Source organism: Rhineura floridana, chromosome 3, assembly GCF_030035675.1.
Source record: "Rhineura floridana isolate rRhiFlo1 chromosome 3, rRhiFlo1.hap2, whole genome shotgun sequence".
Lineage (NCBI taxonomy): Eukaryota > Metazoa > Chordata > Lepidosauria > Squamata > Rhineuridae > Rhineura > Rhineura floridana.
In genome coordinates, this window is record NC_084482.1 from 75819945 (window position 1) to 75832259 (window position 12315).

The following is a 12315-nucleotide window of genomic DNA, read 5'->3' on the forward strand; positions in this document are numbered from 1 at the left end:
AGCATTATTAGGAGGTCTGATTTCTGCCACTTCTCTCCTATACCCATTTTTCCTCTGAGGATGATACTGCAGAGTTCTAATAGCAGGCACTATGCTGGCTATGTAACAAGACCATTTCCACCCAGCATATAATCTCTTACAGGCTCCATTTCCACAAAGAAAATAATGTCCCTTAAGAGCAACAGTTATTTGACATTTGCTTAATGAATTTATTACTAATTTAGTATTATAATATGATACGTTCAAAGGTTAGGGTGGGTATCCCTTTGTAAATGTTCCATTTGGTGAAAAATATCCTGCCTGTAAAAAAAGGAAATGGACTGCCTTCAAGTCGATCCCGATTTATGGCGACTTTTGTGGTAAGTGGTATTCAGAGGGGGCTTACCATTCTTCTGAGGCTGAGAGGCAGTGACTGGCCCAAGCCCACCCAGTGAGCTTCGTGGCTGTGTGGGGATTCAAATCCTGGTCTCCCAGGTCATAGTCCAACACCTTAACCACTATACCACACTGCCTCTCATCCTGCCTGTAGCATTATCTAATTACAGTAACTATGTCCCTCCCAGACTGATGTTGTTTGGGTGGACATAGTACAATTAGTTCCATCTGATTGGTAACAAAAATCACCAATTGGAGAAAATGCTAGATGGATAAATTCAGACTTGTTTCTTCCCACATCTGTCCAAGTTCGGTTATCTTGTGAAAAGTCTCCTCCAAACCCTGGCTTGCTGATTCTACTCTGAGTGGAATTGCTAACACTGGAATACCTCCCAATGAATGGGTAGAGACATGGCTACATATCCAGCAATTAGAAACAGTGGCGTAACTAGGGTTGGTGTCACCTGGTGCAGTAACTCATGGTGTCACCCCCATGGACCTCCTCCCGTATCAGACCATACAGAATCCTTAGTAATGTTTTTTGTACTAATGTTACTTGTAAATCGTAATTCCCATATATCACTGAATGTAATGGCAATAGTAGTGACATAAACAACTAGCTAAATTAAAATTACACCTTTGAATTACAATATCATACGCACAGCTCAAATTCTTGCTCTTATTACTAATGGGAGTTAATTATCTTGCATATGCCCATAGTAAATTTTCAGATACTTTCAGACCCTCAGCAATTTTCAAGTGGTCTACGTAGAAGAAAGGTTTGGGAACCCCTGGAATAAGACACCTGCTTATGTTCCTACACTGCTCTCTCCCCTCATTTACGGGCCTGGGATGCTTGTGTGTGGACACACCTCCTTACAATTATGGAAAGTGATTCTTAATAATAAGTCTCCAGACACAAAGTTACATAGGTATTTATCAGTTGTTTAGTAGAAAATTCAGAAGTGCAGAGTCCCTTCATGATAGTTACAGCCACATACACCCTTTTTTGCTCCTGGATTAAGAATGAGATCTTTGTTAATGCATTCTCTCACAACAACAAACATCTCTAGGAGCCAATCAGCATGAAAGTGGAGAGCGTTAGCAACTGAGAAGAGTCTTCTCAGTGGATGACTCACCTCCTTTCACTCTGATTGGCTCCAATCAGCAGGAAAGGCAAGGAAGCATATTAGAAGACTCTTCTCAGTGACTAACACACTCCCTTTTCATGCTGACTGTAGGATGCTTGGAGACATAGGGACCCTGCTCCCAAAAAAGCAGAGGGACTAAGATACCCTGGGTGACTACCCTCCTGGTGCTTATGGACATGACCGTAATATATTTTGTAAAGTGCAAGTTCGATATTATTTATTAAGTGTGTTTAGGATTACACTGATGGCATTCCCAAATATGTACTTTCACACAGACTTTGGTTTTCCATAACACAATGTTTGTCCAAGCCTCCACACTTGGGGGGGGGCACTACTTGCACACCCCTTCCATAAGCACATCAAAGTTGGATACACACCTGAACCAAGACCCAGACAAAAGGGCACTCAAAACAAAAAGGTAATTACAGCGGCTGAGTAGATCTTGTACAGTGGTTATACTGACTGGGCAGCCACTGTCCTTCATATTTTACAAAATACTTTTTCCTATACAAAGATTAAATTTCTGTGTATGAAAAGGTAATATATGAAGTGGTCTCAATAGTGAGAAAAGTAAACAAGTGAATGGTGATCCAAATGTTTTTCATTCTCCCGTTATGAAGCTAGCTGCCAGATGATGTATCACCTTCCCTACGCATGCAGCGTAGACTGAAAAAACAGCACCCAAGCCACCATTCAATACGTGCACGTGTTCTTTCCAACATGAATCTACAGGTCTCAAAAAGTAATGTGTGACAGAGTCCTCAAACACCGTACAACATGCCTCAAACATGGTCTCTTGTTCTACCAGCATGCCTCCACACCATCACTTTGCCAAAACATAAGGATAGGTAAATTGCTTTTAGGGAGGTTCACAATTATGATTTCCTATTTATTTAATCTAAAAATATTTAAAATACATAAAAACAGCCAGGGGAAGATATTGGAGAAATATAAAATAAATACAAATAAAAAAGGGGGGGAGGTGAAGAGACCTTAAATGTGCTACTCACCATCTCTCAGCCTATCCTCCCCTCAGGATGAAAACAACGGAGAACCATGACCACCCCCAGGAAGAAGGGCACACTTAAAATGTAGAGGAAAAAAGCATCTACAACCATAGTGTGAAATCAAATACTTATTGGGACACAGTATGAAGAAATATTTATATAAACATGACTCCCAAATATGTTTATGAATTACACAATCTGTAAATATATTTATAGTGCAATCCGATGTTTGTTTACTCAGAAGCAAGTCCCAATGTATTCAATGGGGCTTACTCAAACTGGGAAGTGTGCAGAGAACTACAGCCTCAAGTGATAAGGAACTTGTCCTTTTAAGTTGAGACCTTATCCCAGTCTGAGTCTGTGTTGGAATTGCTTTTTAATATGTTTTTAAGCCTTTTCTTTTTTTAAAAGCTTTTAAAAAATATTTTCAAAGATGTTTTAATATATTTTAAAGTCTGTTTTTATGATGTTTTAAAGTGCTTTTAGTGCTTTTGTTTGCCCCCCTGGGCTCCTACTGGGAGGAAGGGTGGGATATAAATCAAATAATAAATAAATAAACTTCATTCACCCAACCCAAAATTCAGAATTATGCCTCTTTAGGCTGTTTTCCAACTGTTTATTCTTGCTTTATGGTTATTGGATTTTAAATGGCTTTATTTCTTGCTGTGAGCTGCCTTGGTTTCCAACCCTACCTCACAGGGTTGTTGGAAAGACTACACACACACACACTGCAGATGTATAAATACATACAGCCCATATAATAGTTTATTGTTAAACCAGTTGGTCATTGCAGAAAAATCAGTATTAGTTTTAAAAAGATCAGTATTCGTTTCCTACAGAATAAAAACTGTAATACCTAAGTAAGCCCTGCCTACTTGCTTTAAAATAGGACTGGAGGAGGGAGGGACAGAAAGAGAACGCAAACACAATTCTTTTTTACATTAACTCCAGAGTCCCATTGATTTTCAGCACATTCATAACCATGTCTACTCAAAAGTAAATCCTATTGAATTCAATGGGATTTACTCTGGACATATGGGATTAGCAATGCTTTTACCCTCAAAAAGCAAGTACTGGGAAGGTTTTGAAAACACTGCCCAGGATCTGACTCCTACACAAAAGAGGGGAAAAAACTGAAATGTATATACTTACCCAATTTATGAGATTTTCAGATAAACAGGGGGGGGGAGACCACCATTTTCTGGCCTTGCAATGAGGTTTACTAGACACTGCCACAGGTCAAACAAACACTTCACTGATTGGCTGCAATCCTGAATGGGCGGGGTTAAAGCTACGAAGTGCTATACAGCAGTTTAAAAAAAGATTTAAAGGGGGCGGCTGACATTTTTATGTATATCTCGAGAACCGGACCACCTAGAAACTTAATTTTTTTTAAATTAAAGCTGAGACTCACCCCCCTCTGATGGTGTCACCTGGTGCACTCCACACACCCCGCACCCCCGCGTGATGCCACTAGGGGGCGGCTGACGTTTTTATGTATATCTTGAGAACCGGACCACCTAGAAACTTAATTTTTTTTTAAATTAAAGCTGAGAGTCACCCCCCTCTGATGGTGTCACCCGGTGCAGTCTGCACCCCCCGCACCCCCTAGTGACGCCCCTGAGAAACATTTAAATTGGCCCTTATTCGTTCCACAACTTGCAAAAAGGCATTAGAGACTAGGGTTGCCAGGTTCAGTGCCTGAGACTGATCCTGTATCTTTAGGAGATACAGGAGGCTGGGTCTGGCAACCAAGAGGTCTTCTGTATCTTTAAAAGTTGTGCAGGGGAAAGGGAGAATTCCACCTTGTGGTTTTTCCCATTACAGTGTTGCAAGAACACCTGCACTTGGCTGACTTTCTCTTCTCCTAAAGATACAGGATCAGTCTCAGGCCCTGAACCTGGCAACTCTATTAGAGACATATGTGGAATGCTTGATTCTTCAAATAGTGACATTATCTGACCATATGTCCAGCTTAGAGTCCTTCAAGACCCATTTTCCAGTCTCTGGTATAAGAGAATAAACATCAGTCAGGAACTGTTCTTCTGTTTCATTTGGCCAGAACAGGAAGTCCATACTAAGCTCAAAAAGAACAGCCAAAAATAACAGGCCACACCCACTTCAAAAAGTAGAATCTATTCTAGGCCAAGGGTTTCTTTCTTTCTCAGAGATGATACCTTGTCTGCTGAACAGATACAGCTGCATCCTGTAGTGGCAAATCCTCTTCACCAGTGAGCACTTGGCTTACCTCTGAACTTTCATTGAAGGCATTACTATGATCCTTTGCTAAAGGTTTCTTCTCTAATAGGCTCTCCTGCTGGCCAGCACTCAGCTCACTACCAGACTGTGGAGGCTTTTAATATCCCTCCAAAAAGGGAAACAGAAGCAGAAAGAAAGTTGTCAAAACAAGGAAGAATGGAACCACCCAATAACAGGAACAAAGCCAAAAGACTTTTTCTCCTTCAGGGCTGATTATCCAGGGGGCTGATTGGTGCTGCCACTGGAGTCATCAGGTTCTGGTGGTGAAGTCTTCTTACAGTGTGACACGTGAATCCACTTCTGGAGTCCTTGGTGCATTATTTCTGTGTTGGTGGTCAGCAGTAACCTGACTTGGACCCAATCACCTGGCTGAATCGGATGACACTGGTCCTCTGGTTCTCTGGGTAGGGCCACCTGGATCTATAATGAAAGGCCTTAGCACACTTCATTAACACCTTACAATAGTATATGACTATTTCATCATTTAAATGGAGATCACAATGGGCAGAATTTACAGGAGGTGAAACGGGTTCGCATTGAGTGACCCATGAGGATTTCGTGAAGTGACAGTCCAAAATGTTTTTCCTTAGCTGTTGATCTAATAAGGGCAAGAGGAAGAGAATCCAGCCATTTAAGTGCAGTCTCAGCACAAATATTTGGCCATTGTATTTTCTCAAAATTCCATCTTCACGTTCCACCGCCCCTGCAGACTGAGGATGGTGTGGGCAGTAAAAATTCTGTTGGATACCTAGAGCCTTACAAATGTCCTTCACAATTTAGCTAGTGAAATGAGTTCCACAGTGAGAGTTGATAGATAAGGGGATGCCAAATCGGGGAATGAATTATTTCAATAGTCTTTTCATAACTGTGATGGTGTTGGCTTTTGCACAGGTATAGGCCTCAGTCCATCCAGAATGTATACATACAATAACAAGAACATATTCATAAGAACAACATCTATGCATCTGAATAAAATCAACCTGAATATTTACAAAAGTTCCCATGGTGTGGATGGGCTGTCCTGTTGTCCTTAAGCTTTACCCACATTATGGGCTTGGCAAACAGGGCAGGTGTGGCAATATTGTTGGGCTACAGTAAAAACTTTGGAGCATACCAATCTTGTTGTACTGCATGTATCATTCCCCCTTTGCTAGACTGGGAGACTGTGGTGCACCCCAGCAAGATAGGGAAGAAGGACCATGGGTGCCACAAACATCTGGGGAGCACCACAAATGGTCTGGGTGCAAGAGATACCCTGCTAGTCTCCAGCTTTCTTTTTCAGAATCAGAGGTCTGCTCCTGAAGGAAAGTGACATCTTCAAGGGTTGCTACTGGAGACTGGGCCATAGCGAAGAGGTAAACAGAAATGGTCTGAGGTGTTAGAAAGGGTCTGCCAAACATTTCCCCACTTCGGTGCTGGGATTGACAGCAATACCTCTAACATTAAACAATTTTGCAGCAATGTACTTATCTCTAATTAAAATCCAAATTCAAGAATTAAGAAGGTATTATACTAAAAGAAAAAACTTCAGAGTTAAAAATGAAGCCTCTCTTTGCAAGCTGCTGAGAGGGGGGAAAAAGAAAAAGAAGGGGGAGGAGAAAAAGTCTCAGGCACCAGTGATAAAAACATTAACTGAAACATTTTGTAGCTACGTAACAAGACAGACATAAGACATTAAACTCCCCAAAATCTTCTTTGTTGGTTATGACTTGTCTGGAAAGGGTTAACAGGCAACACAGTTTATGAAGATTGCATTTTCTGAAAATGTGGGAACGTGCGAGTACAGACTTCCAATATACAATTTATATGGATCTCACCTCCAAAATGACATATTCTAGTTTTCTGAGCTTTTAGGAGTCCATAGTCTTTGACCATGCACACAGTGCTGCACATGAAAAATTGCTCTGGAATTCCCCTATCATGGTGCCAGCAGGCTCATCTGTCCAAGACTAGCCCAATGCAAACTTTTAAAATTTATCAAATTTTATCAAAAATACCCACATGTTCTGCAAAACCAATAAAAAATAAAAATACAACCATACTGTTATAAAATAGGCTGGGGAAAGGAAGGGTAACTGGTGGAATGGCACTCCCCTTTCTCCCAGCCTCAAAGTATGCTTTTTCAAGCCTTTTCCAGAGAATGGAGGAAGGGGGGTAACCCATTCTCTCAGCATTAACCCTTTAATTTATTTGCTTGCCCACAGGACATTATTTAACACTTCCAAACCTCTATTTCCTGCAAAATAATCCTTCAACTTTAGCTCTCCAGCCTTCTCCACACACACCTTTTTTATTATTATTAACTTTTGAAAAACAACTTATACATCAATTACAGCCTCCACACATGAGGACTGCTTGGCATAAAAACAAAAAACATATAACCATAAAAGCCTAAAATTCCCCCCTCCCCCCTTGCTGCAGAATATTGAGTTCAAGGCCAGTATACATTGAAAATCAGAAAAATTCTTGGAATAAAGTTAAAAGACAAATGTTGGACATGTGCACATACAAATACAGGTCTTTAAAATGCTACTATTATCCATCTGTTGACTTATATTAGAAATACACACATACACATACATATACAGTGGGAAAACTGCATACAATTTTAGGTGTTCCAGATTTGAGCATAATGTGGTGGAAGCTCCCTACCATGTTCTTTTTTATTTATATAAATTATAAATGGATACCAAGTTTCATAAAAGTTATCTTTTTTGGAGATGCCTTGAGATACTCTCAGTTTGGCCGTTATCTTTTCCATAAAAGCAGGGTACCATGATTTCCCATACCAATAATCTATTGTAGTTCATTGTAATGTTTTCCAGTGAGTTGCTATAGTGATTCTGGCAGCCATCAATAAGTGACCTAATAAGGTTTTGTAGATTATATCTTCGTTTGTTCCTTCAAATAAATTCAACACTGCTAATTGTGGTATTCTGTCTATTTGGATATTTTTATTTCAATTTCATTAAATATTAAAGTCCAAAATTTTGTGCCAAGGCACACTCCCACCACATGTGGTGATAAGTTCCAGCCATATCACATCCTCTCCAACATCTTCCACACACACCTTCTGAACAACTTGTTTTTAACACAGTTCCCTGATCTCTAACTCCATCCACCTTTACACATGCTCTCACCTTCAGCTACATTCTCAATCATCTAGGTAAACCTATGTTTTATTCCTGAATCAGACAACAGGAAAAAACACCCTCATAGCATTATTTAAGAAATACTTCATTTCAATTTCAGTGAAAGAATCTATAACATCTTCTTTAGCTTTCCTGGGAGTCCTTAAGACTCCTTATTGGGGATTCATGTAATCTCTTACTAGTTTCTTCATACCAATCAAAAATAGGCATTCCATTGAGTCTGAGGTTTTGCTGCCTCTAGACTCAAGGGCTCTGAGGAGGTGAACAACTTTATCTAAATCAAAAGTTCCTACCAGGGGAAACTATAAGTCTGGACTGTCTCTGGTGTAAAAATTCCATTGTTCCAAAAATCTACAGCTTCTGTGTCCATAGCTATTATACATATAGAAGGCAGGTGTTCCTTTTGGAGGGATTGGTATATCGCCCTTGGATCCTCCACCCCCCATTCTCTCACTTCACACAGGGAAAAGATCCACTGGGTCATGAGGTTCAGCCATCAAGCCTGGTCCCAGACCTGGTCAACGGCTCATATATAGAGGGAAAAAAACATTCACACCTGTAACTCAATTCACACAGGTCTTTCACACAAGGAAAGGCTTATTTCAAAAGTCCAGTCTGATCACGGGATCTGCTCATGGCACAACAATGCCATCTAATGCCCAAAGGCAAGACTGAGTGATGGTGCCATGAAATGCATTTCCCCCAATTAGATCTGGCTCGTGGACTGGTGAGCTACCGGGGAAAGGGGAAGGGAAAAAGTCTCCTTAGGTTTGGTCCTACCAAGCACCTTTGCGTCAACCAACTCCGAGCACAGTCCGGTGGGACTCACAAAGATATTGGTGCGGCTGCACTTGGATCAGTCTTTCCCCATGAGATTACTCAATTCACTCAAGAGCACAGAGCTCATTAACTCAATTCATGCAAGGGTCCATTCGCTAACACCACTTTCAATCCTTCTTTCAATCTCCCTTCCCCCCAAAATGCTTCAGACTACTTATATGGTGAGTCTAACAGATCTGGCAGCAAAAGGTCAGATAGTGCTTGTCCCAACAAGAGATGGCCAGGCAGCACGGGAAATCATGCACTGACAATCCCCAAAAGAGACTTCAAAATGTCTCTTTACCTCTTATTTATGGCATCAGGGAATTAGTGGTGATGGTCCACTCCGCTGGTTCTCCAGGAAACTAAGTCCCATTGAGCTAAGTGTGGCTCTGTCCCAAGTAAGTGGCTACAGGATTGCAGTGGGTACAGGAACTGGAATATCTTTGCTGGGGTCAGGTACATGCTCCCCCAGTCTACCTATGGAATGTTGTATTAAATTACTTTAGGGATTGCTTATTGTCCAAAGTGCCACTGAACGTGCTAGTCATGGGCATAGATTTTCTGGATTACAGCCTGAAAATCTGTTATGTTCTTTTAAATTCCCTGATGAAGTGGTAGTGGTAGTTTTCAAATGAGACAGAGAGAGATGAGTTGAGGGCTCTGCAAGCTCGGAGAAACAGCCTTCTGGGGAGCTGTCTCTCTTAAGAACTCTGATGCGGGGCAGTATATTGTTTTTCCATTGGAGTGTTTAAACTGTGCTCCCACCTATGCTCAACCTGTATATTTATAAATAAACTCATTTTACAAGATATAAGCCTCCAGTGACTTCCTTCCAAAGGAAACTAAATCTCAGGTAAGCACTGTGCCCCTGTAACTTCTCACTTCTTGGGAAAGTGAGAGAAGTGTAACAATATAAAGCACCAGTTGTTTACAATGGACTCAGGTTAATTTCCTTCAGTGCTTTTGGGGGAATACTATCTTGTTCAGGTGAGTTTCTATCCTTTAATACATCAGTTTGTTCTAAAGACTCAAGAGATCAGTTTGTAAAGAAGTCAAGTAATTATTCCAAACCAATCTGGAGACTCATTTTAGAAGCCTTTTTCTCCATCCCCAGAGGAACTAATGGAACCTTTAGCTTTTATAGGAACATGAAAAATATACCGTGGAGGCAAAATTATGAGTAAGGCCCTAAAGCTAGCCCCTGTGGATAACCTGTGGAGGACTGCCTTTAATCTCCAAACCCAACTTCACCTGCAAATAGAACTATTAGTTATGGTTAGGATGGAGGTGTGAACAAACTGTTGGGGTGAAATTGGTAATGTGGAGGGGCAACACATCCTGACGAACAGGAGGGTTTAGAATCCAGACATACATCCCTTTTTGCGCCCACAGGTATTCTTTTTGTTTTGCTATTCCCATGCAAACTAATGGATCAAAGCAGCTGTAGGACTTCCTTTTCCAAGCATTTTCTGATTTTGAGCACTTGGGAATGGAAGTTCAGGGGTTGGACTGCCTGTGTCTGGTTTGGATTAGTGTCTTTCAAACCCCTTGGATTAAAACGTGAGCCAAGCTAAAATTAAATCTCATGCCATCCCAATAATGAAGAGAACAATATCTACCACAACAGTTTCAATGGGGTCTCCAGAGTATGGAGATCACATAGACCAGAGATGGTGAGATGCTGAGTGAGTGAGAGTGAGGGGAGAGACAGAAGGTTAAATAAAGCAAGGCAAAAATAGCTGAAGATATATTCAATACTAAAGAGATGGAAATGAAAAATTGTTAACATTCTGAAATTAAATCAACCACTAGCAGATATTACTTCTCAATCGATGGATCCTCCTAGTTACTTGGGCTGTAGCAAATGGCCATAATAGAGATGACCAATGGTGGAGACGGTTCCCTTGCCTAGCAAAGGGAACAGAATCAGTTATGTTTAGCATGCTCTTTATTTTTAACAGAATAATTATTAAACTGGTTCCGTGATTTTGGGGGAAGACAAATAGGAATCTTCCAGTACCACACAAATGAAAAGATGAGAATGCACCATATAACGCTATCAAGTTATAAACATTTTATTTTATTTTATACTAAAGCAGACTGGGTTGATGATAATTTAAGGCATTCCTAGCAATGTTTCTGGAAGGTTTGGAGGTTCTTTTTTTGGCTGGAATATTGGGTAAAAGCTACATATTATGTGTACTACCGATATTATTTGAACACAATGGCTTCAGGTTGAACAGAGGACCAGCAAGGGGCAAAGGAGCTGATTAACCATTTATTTTGCCAGTCACTTGACCACTCAAAATTCTCCCAAATCTTTTCCCTCATGGGTCGAAAATGAGTGTGGGAAGGGGGGGGGAGAAAAGATGGCTAGCAAGGGAAGGTTAACATCCTAATTTTCCACTCAATCTTATTTATATGTATTTTTAAAAAAAAACTAGCAAAAATAATAGCAGAGCATAGGCAGCTGTGTTATACTGAGTCAGATCAACAATCATAAGAACATAAGAAGAGCCTGCTGGATCAGGCCAGTGGCCCATCTAGTCCAGCATCCTGTTCTCACAGTGGCCAACCAGGTGCCATCTAGTTCAGCATTGTCTGGACTGCAGGCAGCAGCTCTCTGGGGTTTCAGGCAGGGAATGTTTCCATACCTACTTGGAAATACTGGGAATTGTACCTGGGACCTTCTGCATGCAAAGCAGATGTTCTTCCACTGAACTATGGCCCTTTCCCCAAACTACATATAACATGAGCTTGGCCTTTAGATATGGATGCAGAGCCTAGATTCATATCCCAGCACAACCATACATTCATTCACCAACCCACTGCATTTCTCACTTTAGTGAAGTGTCCATCTGTCTCTTAAAATGGGAACAATTGTGGTCTGCCTTGCTGGATTGTTGTGAGGACAAACAAGATAATGGTTATAAAAAATACACAGCACTTGGGTTAAAATAACAAAATCTTGTGGCATCTTAAAAACATAACAAATGTATTATGGCATAATATTTATGGGTTTGAGTCCACTTCATCAGATGCATGAAGTGTTTTTCTATGTTGGCAAGTATATATATATACACATGATTTTGGGAGGTAGTTGGAGTAATAATAGTAACTTGAGAGGACCGTGGTAATGTTTGCCTGCAGTGTAAGGTATGCTTTGATTTGGGTTCCTGCACTGAGCAGAGGGTTGGGCTCGACGGCCTTATAGGCCCCTTTCAACTCTACTATTCTATGAATCTAAGTCTGAAAGTGCTTTTATGAGCTTTTAAAACAATCAGTAACGGAAAAGAAATGAGATATGGCATTTGGAATAAAATACTATGTGCAAAGAGCAGCAGCTGGGAAGAATTTTGAAAATGAGCCTGGCTCATCTCTGTTGGAGACAGCGATGTTGTGGGGAAAAGAACAAGCCTACAGAGTTAAGAAAATAAACTGAAAACCTGGTGGCATTTTGGGAGGTGTTGCAGAAGGAAGAGGCTCAGAGATTTATTACAAACCAGAGCTCTGTCCATGGTACTTAACTGTTTAGGACTTGTGAAACCA